The sequence below is a fragment of the Leopardus geoffroyi genome, chromosome D4 (assembly GCF_018350155.1).
Source record: "Leopardus geoffroyi isolate Oge1 chromosome D4, O.geoffroyi_Oge1_pat1.0, whole genome shotgun sequence".
Lineage (NCBI taxonomy): Eukaryota > Metazoa > Chordata > Mammalia > Carnivora > Felidae > Leopardus > Leopardus geoffroyi.
Window position 1 is genome coordinate 7,104,572 of NC_059342.1, and position 15,581 is coordinate 7,120,152.

At 45.5% G+C, this 15,581-nt stretch overlaps 1 protein-coding gene and 1 non-coding gene across 2 annotated transcripts in view; both read right to left on the reverse strand.

Annotated features, from left to right (window-relative positions):
- The window catches only part of SLC1A1 (solute carrier family 1 member 1), an 84,904-nt gene that overhangs the window by 56,638 nt on the left and 12,685 nt on the right, over positions 1 to 15,581 (reverse strand). The gene's annotated exons all lie outside the window — the stretch shown is intronic.
- TRNAQ-UUG lies at positions 7,227 to 7,311 on the reverse strand. The gene has a single exon. It is a non-coding gene; the product is annotated as a tRNA-Gln (tRNA).

Sequence of the window (15,581 nt, forward strand, 5' to 3'; positions counted from 1 at the left end):
GGTATTTTGTTCAAACCTCCACTTAGTAGGCTATGCATGAGCTTCTAAGATCTGAAGGCCTCACCATCTGGAAATAACTATTTGAAAACTCCAATGAAACCAGACATGTTTATTAACAGCTCAAAAGAAGATGATCAATTTAAAGAAAAGTTGTGATTACAGATTGCAGATCATAGCCCACGAAGGAGATGTATGGGAGCTTAATTTTCAATTACAGGGTAGAAAAATCAATCAAAACAATCAACAGAAAACCGGGATCATTCTGAGAACAGTGTGACCTGAAAATCCCTGCAGGAAAGGAAAAATCAAACTAATGGCCAAGAAAAAAATCAGCGGTCATTAATTAATGACTCACAACCAGCTGCATCCAAATACTTCCCTAAGTTCTTTGGACGATACAATCATGGTCCTGGTCCTCATGCAGTTTAGAGTCTAGGTGAAGACACAGATCATTTCAGATATGTGAGTATGTTGGGGCACCTGGGTGGGTCAGTTGGGTAAGTATCCAACTGTCGGTTTTGGCTCAGGTCATGATCTCACAGTTCTTGACTGCAAGCTCCACGTTGGGCTCTGTACTGAAAATGCTGAACCTGCTTGCGATTCTCTCTCTTCTCTGCCTGCCCCTCCCTGCTCACTCACATGCACTCTCAAAATAAATAAACAAACTTAAAAAAAAAAATGGGCTAAGCGTCTGACTTCGGCTCAGGTCATGACCTCACCACTTGTGGGTTCGAGCCCCATGTCGGGCTCTGCGCTGACAGCTCAGAGCCTGGAGCCTGCTTTGGATTCTCTGTCTCCCTCTCTCTGCCCCTCCCCTGCTCATGTTCTGTTTCTCTCTCTCTCTCTCAAAAATAAACATTAAAAAAAAATTAAAAATAGAAAGGACATGTGAGTATGTCACCCAGATCTGGAGCTGAGTCTACTCTGAGAGTTACCAGCTGTGTGACCTGCGTAAGCTACTTAAACCTGTTAAGACACAGTATCCTTATCAGCCAGAGAGGGATTGACAGTAAGATTTCCCAAGACTGCAGGTGAGGGTTAAGTGGGATAAGGAATGCAGAGGATTTAGCCTGGCCCTCGGCTGGAAGTCTTAGGAAGTGAGCAACAGGTTAAAACAGGAGCAAAAGTAGACAGAACAGAGCTTTCCAAATTAACTTCTACTCTGGTGCAAGTAAGAACCAAACGCAAAGAAGCATAAGGGAAAGAAGACTCAGGAATCTGGAATCTCTTTCCATTTCTACCACACACGTAGCTGCCATCACTTTGCTTTTTGGTTGCTTCATCTAAAAACTTCGAGGAAGAAGTTTTTATTTTGCAGTGTATTTATCGTATTCTCACTTGGTCCCATTTCCTTGAAGACTATCCAATTAGAGATATTTCGGTGGAAAATTCTGAGGCCTGGAGGACCCAATCCCAGGGCAGGGCTGAACAGAACCTTCTCTTTAGAGCCGGCAGAAACTCAAGTTTTATTTTAAGTTTAGCTTTTAATTGTCTTCAAACCAGTAAATACCCACCGACACCAGTTTCAGAAACAACAAACCAGTAAATACCCACCAAAACCAGTCTCAGAAACAACAAACCAGTAAATACCCACCGACACCAGTCTCAGAAATATGGTAGGAAGGGGCAGACAGAATAGGGGGAACATGACATAAGTTAGATACAAGTGACCCAAACTCTGCTCACTACTTAAGTCCTTGCTCTGGGACAGAGTGCAAACAGTAGCCTCCTGGTGTCTTAGTGTTGTCATCAGTCAAGAAGGAAGGATACCTGACCTGAGTCTCGGTGGGGGGTGGGGGGAGGCGTTAAATGTGAGGAACTATAAAGTGAACAAGATTCTCTTCCTCTTTTTTTTTAATGTTTATTTTTGAGAGAGAAAGAGAGGGAGACAGAGAGCTTGAGTAGGGGAGGGACAGAGAGACAGAGGTCCCGAGCTACCAATGCAGAGCCTGACGTGGGGCTACAACCCACAAGTTTTGAGATCATGACCTAAACTGAAACCAAGAGTGGGTCACACAACCAAATGAGCCACCCAGCACCCCCCCTCCCCCCGCCTTTCCTCTTCTTCCTTCTCCCTTCCTTCCCAGTCACTTCTACCTTTCTCCTTGGGGAGGGGAGGGACTACTGTTGAAAGGTGACTGTGGAAGCAGTGACCTGACATTTGTCCCTCTTCCCCGATGGACAGAATGGGACTGATGGCTCCTCGAAGTCGAACAAACCACAGCCACGGCAGTGACAAATGGTCGGCGGTGGCACAGGGCTTGGGACCTCCGTCACTGCAGATTCTTAGCCACCTGCCCTAAAATCAAAATGAGGAACTGATCCATTGTTAAATGTAGAGTTTAAATACATTTTAATGATTTTTCAGTTTACATCCAAGATCGCCAACATCCAAGGTTAGGGGGTCAGAACAGCAGTGACCTAGGCATGACTCAGGGTCTGTGGGGGCCCGACCACTCTAGCCCAGCGCTGGCATGTGGAAATGAGGGTCTTTGGTGGCCTCATCTCCTCAGTTTTTGGAAGAGAAACTATGAATCTGAGTCTTGGTGTGAAACCACTCAATTTTTAAATGTGAAGCTTAGGGGCACCTGGATGGTTCGGTAGGTTGAGCGTCTGACTCAAGTCCCCATCCCAGGGCCGTGAGATGAAGCCCTGGGTTGGGGTCTGCGCTGGGGGTGGAGCCTGCTTAGGATCCTCTCTCTCTCTCTTTCTCTCTCTCAAAATAAACAAATAAATAAGCTTAAAAACAATTGTTAAACTCCGTGAGGTCACATCAAACACAAGCCAATTTCCTCTTTAAAAAAATTATTTATTTATTTATTTATCTAGACAGTATGAGCATGTGAGTGCAAGCAGGGGAGGGGAAGAAAGAGTGAGGGGTGTAGGGGTAGACAGAGAGGGAAAGAGAGAATCCCAAGGCAGGCTCTGCCCGTGCAGGGCTCGATCTCACAAACCGTTGAGATCATGCCCTGAGCTGCAATCAGGAGTCCAACACTTAACTGACTGGGCCACCCAGGCACCGCCCCCGCCCAAGCTGTCTCTCATTCCTGTTTTCCCACTGGAGATGCTATAGGAACACGACAAATCAGACAAGGGAGAGCCACCTTGCTCAGAGGACAGCGAATACCGCATGACTGGGAAACGATCGCCATCACCATGACCTTGAGAAGCGTCTGGTGGCCCTGAGTCCTACACGTGTTCTGTGAGTGTCATCTTTGTGCAGCACCAGGGGCAGTGAGGCGGGGTGAAGCTAGCGAGAAGGTGGCGCTCCTGCCCCTGAGACCACACATTCGGGTAAGCAGGAGGGGGTGGGCACAGAGATCACAGACGAGAGACCTTGCTGGCCTGCAGGAGAGCTGCCCCAAAGTTGTAAGAATTCAAGGCGGCCCTGAGATAACCATTAGCTGGGATTAAGAAAGGCTGAAGTTCAGATGAGCCTTTGATGTGAGAATACAATTCAACAGGCAGGGATTGCTTCTGAGGACGAAGGAGAGTGGGGGAAACACCCCAAAACCAAGGAAAAGGGGGAAGAAACATCCAAATGCCTCTGTCCTAAACACTTTTAACAAACTATAAAAATGACCCCTGAAAGTATAGTCTTTCCTAAGCACTTTTATAGTCCATTATTTTCTGTAATCTTCAAATCTAACAACACTTCTTTTAAATTTTTTATTTTTTTAGTAAAAACAATTTCTTTTTAAGTTTATTTTTGAGAGACAGAGTGAGAGTAGGGGATGAGCAGAGAAGAGGGAGACACAGAATTTGAAGCAGGCTCCAGGCTCTGAGCTGTCAGTACAGAGCCCAATGTGGGGCTTGAACCCATGAACCGCGGGATCATGACCTGAGCCGAAGTCAGACGCTCAACTGACTGAGCCACCCTGGCCCCCCTAACAAGCCTTTAATTTACAGATAAAGACACAGATAACTTACAGATAAAGTAATACAAGAAAGGTCAGGAAACTTGCTCAAGGTCACATGGCCAGCCTGGAGACCCAGGTCTGTCTGACCCCACAGTGCTTCCTGAAGAGTGCATTCAGTCCACAGTGGGGTGGTATACAGAACTACAGAAACTAAAATCGCATATCATGAAATGCCCAGAATGCCAGGGAGGAGAGCATACTTCTCTGACCCTTAAGTCTCTTCCTTATCAACAAGCTCATTGCCAGGATTATATGGGATGAACCACTGTTAACCTAGAAAGTAAGATACTACGATTAGCTATCAGGAGAGATAATGAGCAGGCACAAAGCACAGGCAGGCCCAGGCAGCCCAGGCTGGAGATAAACCTGAGGTGTGCAGGACAGATTAGAGCAGGGAGATAAGGCAGTCAGCAGGCTCTTCCTGGGCTGGAGGCTGGAAAAGGAGCTCCATCAAGAAGGGGGAGACAGCAAAGGCAGGACAAGAGTGAGAATCCCACATGCATGGTTTGGGTGGCGGGGCGGGGGGGGGGGGAAGGTCTCGCAAGATGGTAAGGTTGTTCGTTTCGGAGCTTGGGTTGAGGAGAGAGAAGAGGAGAGACACCAGAAGAGCCCCAGGCAGCAGACAAGTGATGGACCCTCACTTGACTCTAGCTCCAGCCACCATCACAAAGAGAGACCCCAAGAGAAAATTGCTTTGCTGAGCCTCGCTGACTCTCAACCACAAGAGACGGTAATATGATTGTTTTTTAAGCTACTAAGTTTGGGAGTGATTAGTTACATAGACATAGGTGCCTGGAAGAATTCCTTCCTTACCTCCCTAAATTGTGTTGTCACTGCAAACATTTACTGAAGGCTGGTCTGAATTTAACTACCTCTGATGGATCTTTACAACTCCATGCGGTACATTTTCAGGTGAAAAACTGAGGCACAGGAAGTAAGATACCATGCCTGAGACCCCATGGGACAAGTGACACACATGAGATCCTGAAACAGTGTGGGTCCAAAGTGGCCTACTTGGGGGACATTCTAGATGACCTGGTGTCCCATTATGGGTCCAGAGCACTCAGGAGCCTCCAGGTTCTGATTCTACTGGCTAAAATGCTCTCTGATCCTTCTCCCTCCCTCCCAACCTCACTGACTCCGCCTTGGTTCAGGACCGCCTCAGTTCTCACCAAGACTAATTCCTCAGCTTCCTGACACCTTCCTGCCTCCCATCTTCTCTCCTCCAATTCATGCTCAGAACCAAAGCCAGAGTGCTCTTTGCAAGAAGCAAATCTGGCCGGGTCACTCTCCTGGGTAAAGCCTTTTCAATGCTTTCGCACCACGAGTGGCTCCCAAGCTCCGTGGTCCAGCCCCAGCCCAGCCGTGTTTCAGTTCCGTCCCGTGCCGTGGTCTCTGCCACGTCTGCTTTCCCTCCTTACCCATTTGCCATTTTAGCAAACATTGCCATTTTTCAAAACACAGCTCAAGGGTGTTTGCAAAGCCTAACCTCCTCCACCATCCCTGTGACATGTATGCCCCCGGGGCCAGATAACCAGCAGGTCCTGGCTTGCCTGGCAGATACAGAGCTGAGAAGTTCCCTTTCTGTCCACGCCCCACAGTGATCAGAACCAAGAGATTAGCATCCTTGGTGGGAATGTGGGCAGCATCAGGCCCCAGGAGGCTTTGCTCTTCACAGGAATGGCATACCAGAAAGCAGAAATTCCTCAGCATTAAACACAGACCTCCTTTTGAAAACGATGCACCTGTGTGCACCAACCTGACCCCTGAGGCTTGTGTATGTCAGTGTTTATCATTTTTTTTAGCACATAGTCCTATGACTTTTAACATGTACTACAATTCTTACCACCACCACCACCAAAATTAGGATGTGATTATAGAATAGCTCCATCACCCCACAGAATTCCCTCATACTATATAGTTTTATAGACAGACACACACACACGCACACATCCTAATGTCTGGCAAGCACTTATCTGTTCAACATCACTATGGTTTTGTTGCGACAATGCCATGTGAATAGAATATACTTTATGTAGCCTTCTGACACTGGCTTCCTTCACTGAGCATAATACCGTTGAGATTCATCCAAGTTTCGTCCATGTCAACAGTATGTTCCTTTTTCTTGCCAAATAGATCACATCTTATGAAAGTACTGTGGTATGTATCCACTCATTCACCGAAGGATATCTAAGTTGTCTCCTGTTTTGAGTGATTATGATTAGAGTTGCTGTAAACATTGTGTGTACTACTTTCTGTGTGAATCCAAGTTTTTCTTCCAGGCATATACCCAGAAGTGGGACTGCTGGGTCATATGGTAAGAGTATGTAGAACTCTATATAAGAGACTGCCAAATTGTCTTTTTGAGAGGCTGTATCATTTCACATTCCCAGCAGCAATGTGTAAGAGTACCAGTGACTCCACATTCTCCTCCTCACTTGCTATTGTGTTTTGATTTTAGCTATTTAGTATGTATGGAGTGCCATCTCACACGGCGTTAATTTGCATTTCCCTAACGGCTAATAACGCTGAACATCTTTTTGTGTGTTTGCCATTGGTGTATCCTCTCTGGTGAAGTGTCCATTCAAATCTTTTGCCCATTTCTAAAGCTGGGCTGTTTTCTTATCATTTTGAATTTTGGAAACTCTCTTTTTAAAGTTTATTTATTTTGAGAGACAGAGAGAACATAAAAGCAGGGGAGGGGCATAGAGAGAGGGAGAGAGAGAATCCCAAGCAGGCTCCACACTGTCAGTGCAGAGTCCGATATAGGACTCGATCCCACAAACTGTGAGATCATGACCTGAGCCAAAATCAAGAGTCAGATGTTGAACCGACTGAGCCACTCAGGTGCCCCTGAAAATTCTTTATATGTTCTGGATGCAAGTTCAGATCTATTATTTCCTCCTAGTCTGTTGATTGTTATCTTTTATTTTCCAGCTTTGTAGAAGTATAACTGAAATTAAAAATTGCATATATTTAAGATGTATAAGTTGAAGATTTCATACGTGTCCATTCTCTTAATATCTTTCATAAAACAAGTTTTTATTTTTATAAAGTCCAACTTACCACTTTTTTTTTCTTATGACTTGTGCTCTGGATATCTGAGGACTCTTATCTAACTCTAGGTCATGAAGATTTTTCTGTTTTTTTTTTTCCTTAAAAGTTTTATATTTTACCCTTTTCTTTTTAATGTTTGTTTATTTTTGAGAGAGAGAGAGACACACACACACAGTGCTAGTGGGGGAGGGGCAGAGAGACAGACACACGGAATCAGAAGCAGGCTCCAGGCTCCGAGCTGTCAGCACGGGCCCAAGGTGGGGCTCAAACCCACGAACCGTGAGATGATGACCCGAGCCAAAGTCGGACGCTCAACCGACTGAGCCACCCAGGCACCCCTACCCTTTTCTTTTAGATCTGTGATCTGCTCTGAGTCAATGTTTGCATAAAATGTGCCATTTATATGGAGGTCCTTTTTTTTTTTTTTCCTTTTTTTGCCAGACAGGTGTCCAGTCGTTCTAGTACCATCTGCTTACAAGACTATCATTTCTTCTTGGAATAGCTTTTGCACTTCTTCCAAAAACTAATCGGGCATTTTTGCATGGGTCTATTTACAGGATCTCTATTCTGTTTCGTTGATCTATGCGTCTCTCCTCCCTTCACCAATACTACAGTGTCTTGATCACTGTCTTAGAATAGTAAAGTGTAATTCTTTAAACTTTCTTCTAATTTTCAAAATTGTTCTGGGGCACCTGGGTGGCTCAGTCAGTTGAACATCCAACTCTTGATTTGGGCTCAGGTCATAATCCCAGGGTACTGGGATCGAGCCTCATGTCGGGCTCCACACTCGGCATGGAGCCTGCTTAAGAGTCTTTCCCTCTCCCTCTGCCCCTGTCCCCTACTTGTACTTTCTCTCTCTCTCTCTCAAAAAAAAAACAAAAAACAAAAAACAAAAAACAAAAACTTCCAAAACTGTTTTTAGTAGTTCTAGCTACTTTGTTTTGTTTTTTTTTTAATTTTTTTAACGTTTATTTATTTTTGAGAGAGAGAGAGACAGAGCATGAATGGGGGGAGGGTCAGAGAGAGAGGGAGACACAGAATTGGAAGCAGGCTCCAGGCTCTGAGCCATCAGCACAGAGCCCGATGCGGGGCTCGAACCCACAGACTGTGAGATCATGACCTGAGCCGAAGTCGGACGCTTAACTGACAGAGCCACCCAGGCACCCCGCTACTTTGCTTTTTCACATAAAGTTTAGAATCCTCTTGTCTGATGTAGCAAAAAAAAAAAAAAAAAAAAAAAAAAACCACTGCTGGGATTTTGATCAGAATTGCATTAAATCTATAAATCACATTACTGTGGGGGGAGTTCAATCATTATTGTGGTGAATCTTCTACTCCACTAACAGGTGTGTCTCTGCACTTACTTAGGTCTTTAATTTCTTCATTAGTGTTTTATAATTTTCAGCCTACAGATTCCACATATACTTTGTCAAATATATAATCTTTTATTTTTGGAGCTATTATAAATAATATTTTAATAATTTCTATTTCCAACTTTACGTTGTTAGTGTATCAAACACATGATTTTTGGGGCGCCTGGGTGCTTCAGTCGGTGAAGCGTCCGACGTTGGCTCAGGTCCTGATCTCCCAGTTCATGAGTTCGAGCACCGTGTCAGGCTCTCTGCTCTCAGCACAGAGCTTGCTTTGGATCTTCTGTCTCCTTCTCTCTCTCTCTGCCTCTTCCCCACTTGCACTCTCTCTCTCTCTCTCTCTCTCTCAAAAGTAAATAAACATTAAAAAAATTTTCTTAATAAAAAAATTATTTTTGTGCATTAACTCTGTATTCTGCAAATGTGCTAAATCATTTATTAGTTTTAGGAGTTATTTTATAGATTCCCTGGGACTTCCTATGCAGAAAATCATGTCACCTGTGAACAGGGGCAGTTTTCTTTCTTTCTTTTCAATCTGTGCCTTTTATTTCTTTTTCTTGCCCTATAGCACTGGTTCTGCACCCAGTGAGTTATTGAATACGAGCTGTGAGAGTGAACATCCTTGCCTTATTCCTGATTTTAGGGGGTAAGTATTCAGACTTTCACCATTAAATATGATATTAACTGTAAGCTTTTATAAAATAGAATTTTTAAGAGTTTTGGGGCGCCTGGGTGGCGCAGTCGGTTAAGCGTCCGACTTCAGCCAGGTCACGATCTCGCGGTCCATGAGTTCGAGCCCCGCGTCAGGCTCTGGGCTGATGGCTCGGAGCCTGGAGCCTGTTTCCGATTCTGTGTCTCCCTGTCTCTCTGCACCTCCCCCATTCATGCTCTGTCTCTCTCTGTCCCAAAAATAAATAAACGTTGAAAAAAAAATTAAAAAAAAAAAAAAAAGAGTTTAAAGCAAAAATTCAACTGTCATCCTTGCTTAATTTTTTTCCCCCTCTCTCAGATTTTAAAAGGGGTTTCTGGGGGTGCCTGGGTGGCTCACTCAGTTACGTATCCAACTTCAGCTCAGGTCATGATCTCATGATGGTTCCTGAGTTTGAACCCCACATCAGGCTCTGTGCTGACAGCGTAGAGCCTGAAGACAGCTTGGGATTCTGTCTCTCCCTCTGTAAAACCTCCCCTGCTTGCCCTTTCTCTCTCTCTCTCAAAAAACAAACAAGAGGGTCACCCGGGTGGCTCAGTCGGTTAAGCGTCTGACTTTAGCTCAGGTCATGATCTCAAAGTTTGTGAGTTCGAGCCCCGCGTCAGGCTCTGTGCTGACAGCTCAGAGCCTGGAGCCTATTTCAGATTCTGTGTCTCCCTCTCTCTCTGCCCCTCCCCTGCTCACATTCTCTCAAAAATAAACATCAAAGAAAAATTAAAAATTAAATAACATCAAAAAAATAAAGTGGTTTCTGTCCCAAATTCATCAATTTCAAGGTGTATGGTGAATATCTAAACAACTTCAAACGTGTCTGTAGCACTATGAATTCAATAAAACTTGACCTATGATTATGTACTAACTTCACTCAGGAAATAGCTTAGGAACACAAAAGATAAAAGGCAGGGCATTTCTGGTAACTGCCACCTGACATCCATTGTCCCTGCTGTTGACAGCACACCTTGTGTCTCTCAGTCTGTCTTAGGTGCAGCTGAACCTGTAACCAGTTCAGAGTGGGTGAAACGGTGCGGGATAAGGAGTGACCGTGCCCCCCACCAACCAATCACATTCCCTTCATCCCAAGACTGATTGAGGAATGGGTATGTGACCCAATTAGGGCCGCCTGAGGCTCAGGCCTGGGCAAGGGAGTCTTGTTTAAACTACAGGATCATAAACTTTCTCTCTTCTGCTGGGCAGAGAAGAGGGAAATAGAAACCCTTAGCTGTGCTCACAACTATCTTGCCACCAACGGGAGCCTTGCGGGAGGGTGAGAATACAGGTGTGCAGAAACTGTGTGTGAAGACAGAACACGCCAGGATGGTACTTTTGAACCCCTGTACCCAGCTGTACCTGAAGCCAATTACTATTTCTGAGCTCTTAAATTATCTGGGCCATAAATTCTATGCTTCACCCTCCCCTCCACTCCCTCCCCACCCTCCTGGCTTAAGCATGTTTGACCTGGATTTTCTGTCACTTCCAGTTAGATGAGTCCTAAATTACAGGTGGGGGAGAAGGTGTCACTGGTATTCTGGGTGTCTCCACCGTCAACCACAGCTGCCCATCTGCATGCAAAAAAAAAGGCTGGTTGATGTGGGGGCAAGGCTCTCTGGACATGGAGGCCAAGAGGATGGGCCTGTGGGGCAGGGCAAGGCAAGAGAATGGTCACGCAGCTGTATACTAACAAACTTACTTCTCGGCCATCATTCACAGACCTGGTATCTCTTCAACGCTTTTTTTTAGATAAGCGTGGCCGAAGAAAACCTTTCAGCACTCGATGCCATATGGCTCTGTGCTGGTTATCCTCTACTCGCCTCTCAGATTTAACTTCTGTGCTTCCTTGCTCTGCCTCTTGCCCCAGGACGCTGATCTCTACCAAATGCGTGCTCAGGGTTCCTTGTCCTCTGGTTTCGGCTGAGTTTAGCCAAGGAGAGGCACTAGCTGTAGATCTCAGAGAGAGAGGGAGGTCAGAGTTATTTACTGCCTACCTTGCCATGGCTCTAGCAGTGGCTAAGTTCCTGCGGCCACATGGGTCCTGTCGTGTAGCCCCTCTGCCACAGCCCCAACCCTCACTGGGCTGTGGTTATACTGTCCCCTCCTCTTGCCTGTTCAGGCTTAGAGGAGCAAAGAGCTTTCCACAGGAATTAGCCCTGGGTGCCCTACCCTACTCAACTCAGTAAGTGTCCCCCAATTAAGTTCTGTTCAGTTGAATACTGAGGGGTGTCTGGGTGGCTCAGTTGGTTAAGCATCCAACTCTTGGTTTCAGTTCAAGGTTATGATCTCATGGTTCATGAGTTCAAGCCTGCTTGGGACTCTCTCTCCCTATCTCAATCTCATGACCATGAGCCACCCAGGTGCCCCATTTTTTGTGCCCTTTTTTGCAGAGATTCCCCTCTAAGAAAAAACTTTTGTTACTATCTTTGCCTAGTGAACTCCTATTCACCCCTCGAAACCTAGTTAAAATGTTAACTTCTCCAGAAAGCCTTTCCTGGGCTGTCTCCCCAGGAGGAATGAGTCTATTCTTTGGCCCCGCTGAGCTACCTCTGCATCCAGTATCCCCTCTAACAGACCTCAGTCTCGGCCCATCCTCTCATCTGAAGCTCTTGACGCATAACCATTGCAGGCTCACTTCTGTGCTCCCACTGCCCCAGCACCGAGCCTGACCCTCCACAGCTACTAGATCAAACCTGCTGCCTTGAGCAGAACCAGGGATGCATAACTGATGTCCACTGCACGTGCCCAGGAGGCCATTGCATTTTGTACTCTTTACCCAACAAACCTACTTACAAAAGGCAGGAGAAAATAGCAGAGGGGACGTGACTGGCTGGGCGTGACAACTGGGCCACAGGAATGTGGATACAAATTCTGCCACATTGTCCAGGGCCATCCAACCCAGATGGGCATCATAAATATGGCATCTCTAGGAACTCGTGACCTGTAGGATTGTCTTCCTTTGACAATGGCTATGGTAATGCACCCATGTGAAGTGGGGTGCCTGGTTCCTACGCCTCTGGACTTCTCTAAGGTTTTGGGGTCCCGGGAGTCCAAAGAGCCGCTTGGGTTCAAATGAGGATGAGGTCATTGTAGGACCAGCCCACCAGGAATGTAGTCTCTATAGTGAGCATGATTGGCTGAGAGGCCAGTTGTGGGTGAACCTTTCAATCTGGGAACAAGCAGACTCTCTCTCCCTCAAAGATGTGTCAGTTGTAAGCTCAGGGTATTTCTGAGATAGACATCCATGACTTGACTTATGGGTTCTAAAATCTCCCATTTTCTACCATATCTGATAATCTCATGGAAGATGTCACCTCTTGGCTGGTTTTGTGCCATGTCTATGGAAGACCTTCATCCACACCTTGTGATTACACTCTATTCTCTCTCCTCTTTGGTACCTGTGCAGATACTTGGCCTCCAAGTCACTGAAGGAATGCTAAGTTCTCTCACCCGGACTCATATGGGGTGCAGAGGCCATGGGATCCTTTGGTTGGGGGACACACCTTTTCCTCAGGTTTAACACTAGATGTCTGGGCACTACCTCTCTATCATAACCAGTTTTACAACTCCTGTAAACACCTTCTTGGCTCATTACACAATCTCAGAAAGCCTGCTCCCCATGAGTAAATGAAATCCAACCGTCTTCCCCACTGCTGGTTTTAGTCATGAGCAACTGGAGAGTAGAGAAAGAGAAGGACCTCTGGCAGAAGGAAGGCAGCCAGCCAGCCTGGATTTTCTAGACTTGCCTCAAGCCTGGAATTTCCAGTTTGAGGAACCTTGCACTCAGAAGGCTCAGTCTAAGTCACTGGGACTCCCCGATGTTCCTCAGCGGTTCCTCACCTCTGCTTGGACAATGTGTCACCTTGAACTTCGGTCTCTAATGACTCCCCCCCATGCTGCCTCGCTGCTGTTTACCTATCTGCCCTAACTTCCACGGAGCTGTTATTCTGAACCATCTTTCCCCACCCCCACAAGGACCACAGAAATACTCACTTTTATTTTCAAGTGAGTTAAGATGCATTTGAAGAATTTTATGGTATTTCTTAATTCAAAATGAAAGCGGTTCCCTGCGTGAAAAGGTTGGGTCAGGAATCTGTCTATAAATACCTTGGATATTTCTCTTAATCTTCACTGCAAGAAAGAAGGCAAAGACAGCCAACTTGTTTGATTATTATTTGTGAAAGGAAAGAACAGTCATGTTTAGAATGTTAAACCTGCGAGATAGTCACTAAAAGGAGCCCAGATGCCTTTTCACACAGGATGAGAGCAGGGCCCCAGAAAACACACAAAGATGATATTGTGTCTTCAACAAATAATGCTGCACCCAGGATCCAAATTTCACCTTTTGCACCCCTCCCTTTGACAGTAAGAGACAATAACATACATTTACAAAGCATTTGACAGGTTTATAAAGTATCACGTATTAGCTTATTTGAGAACAACGGGTTAGACTGACAGTCTAGAAAGACCTATAAATGCATTTAAGATTACCATCCGAGACCCCCCCCCCCCAAAATCAAACATGGGGAGTATCATCTTTTCACAGTAGTACTTTAAGGGTTTTGCTTACTTTGGGGATCTCAGAAGATTTTATGTTTGTGAAGTTCTTTAGCCCCCTTTCTCCGTATTGCTCTCACGGACAACAGATGGTGCCTGTGGGATGGGGGAAGCCCGTCAAGGCGGAGAAAGAGGAAAGCTAAGTAAACAGCCACAGCTGCAAACCCACCTGCTGTGATCCACCAGCCCTTTTCTCCAGAGCCCAGAGCACTGAGCAGCATTCGCAAATGTCTAAGAAAGCTCGGGGCCCAGCCCTACAGTAGGGAACTTGAGCGTTCTAGATCTTAGAGTCACTAAGTCCTGTCTTCTGTGGTTATTCTACTTGAGGTTAAAAAAGCATTCAACCAATTCAATCATTTCTGCTTACATAACAGTAGATGCAAACTTTTTTCTCCCCCCAAAATAAGTAAGCCGGTTGGAAATTACTGGAAAGTACAAACGTTGAGCGCAGGTGGCAAACCAGTTGCAGAGGAGACCTGGGCATGTTTCTCAGGGTGTGTGACTTCTGAACTGGTCACATTGCCATTCATCCCTCCATGGAACTCAGAAGCTTCTCCATGTGATGAAAGCTCAGGAAATTTTCCAGGTGTAAGAAAGGAATCAATGAAGAGGAAGCACAAATGGAGCCAACCTCTAACGTCTCCTGGTTGACAATTAACTTTTGCCAATAAAAAAAGTAAAAACCCGTCTTCGGACTCTTTAATGACCAAATCTAGTGTTTATCCAAGCAGCTCAAGCTCAAGGTCTACTGGAACAGGCAGCACAGACAGGCTAGTTAATTCCTTATCAAAGAAAATCATCTCCAGACAGGGAGAGAAACGGGCAGAATCTGGACAAGGATGTAAAAAGATGTGTGTGTTGGAAATAAATGCACAAAAAGACAGGAATCGCTAAATAGCACTTTCAAAAAAGCTCTATCATTCAAGGCTGATTCAGCTTTATGCCATGACCAACTCTGTGAGATCTGATGGATCTTCTGTAATCAGTCCAAGGAACTTCCTGGAGGGGCACCTGGGTGGCTCAGCCAAATCTGGATCAGGTCATGATCTCACGGTTTGGGAGTTCTAGCCCTGCATCAGGCTCTCTGCTGACAGCTTGCAGCCTGGAGCGTGCTTCAGATTCTGTCTCCCTCTCTTTCTCTGCTCCTTCCTTGCTCACATTCTGGCTCTCTCTCTAAAATAAACCTTAAAAAAAAAAGATTAAAAAAAAAAAAAAAAAAGAACTCCCTGGAGATCAGGCTGGTTCTGGTGCTGGTTTCCTGAAAAGGTCAGACCTTCTTCTTCAAGGTGAGGAGATGCCCTCCAGTCTGGGAGCTTTGAGGCCATGCGGAGCTCACACAAAAATGGCTTCAACACTGTTAGTGGCCAGGTTTCCTCTTATTCTGGGATCCCCAAACTAGAAGGAAAGTATATTTGGGGTGACACGTGTGTGATAGGAGTTCCCAAGGGTCTTCACTCAAGAACCCATAAAACTAAGCAGTTAACTAGGGGATCAATGAGATAGGCTCACCAAGGATTTACCTCTGCTTTAAAGAAACTCAGTGAAGAAAAGATGTGGGGGTATCTTCTATGAAGCAGGTGCAAAGCTAGATGCTGTCAGGGTGACAGACCCAAATGAGACAGCACTTTTTTCTATTCTTAGGAAACTGAGATAAGAAAGAGAAGTTGTAAAAACACAACAATACATTTCTCACATAGTAGTTGCACACGATACTGAGATTGGACGTAAGACGGGAGATGGGCCTTTGTACTCACATGGTTATCTCTACCTGGGCTTGTAATATTTCCAATCTTCCAGCCCAGGAATCCTACTACACCTGCTCTAGGCCATTCCCAGCCTTCTCCAGAATTCCTTCTCAATTCTGCCTCTTTTTTATTAAGGCCCAAGGAGAGACGTAGCTTTCTTGCAGCATTTACCACTTGGGCTACTGCTATTGTATCTGCATGCACACTGCCTGACACTCTGGGACAAAACACAGAC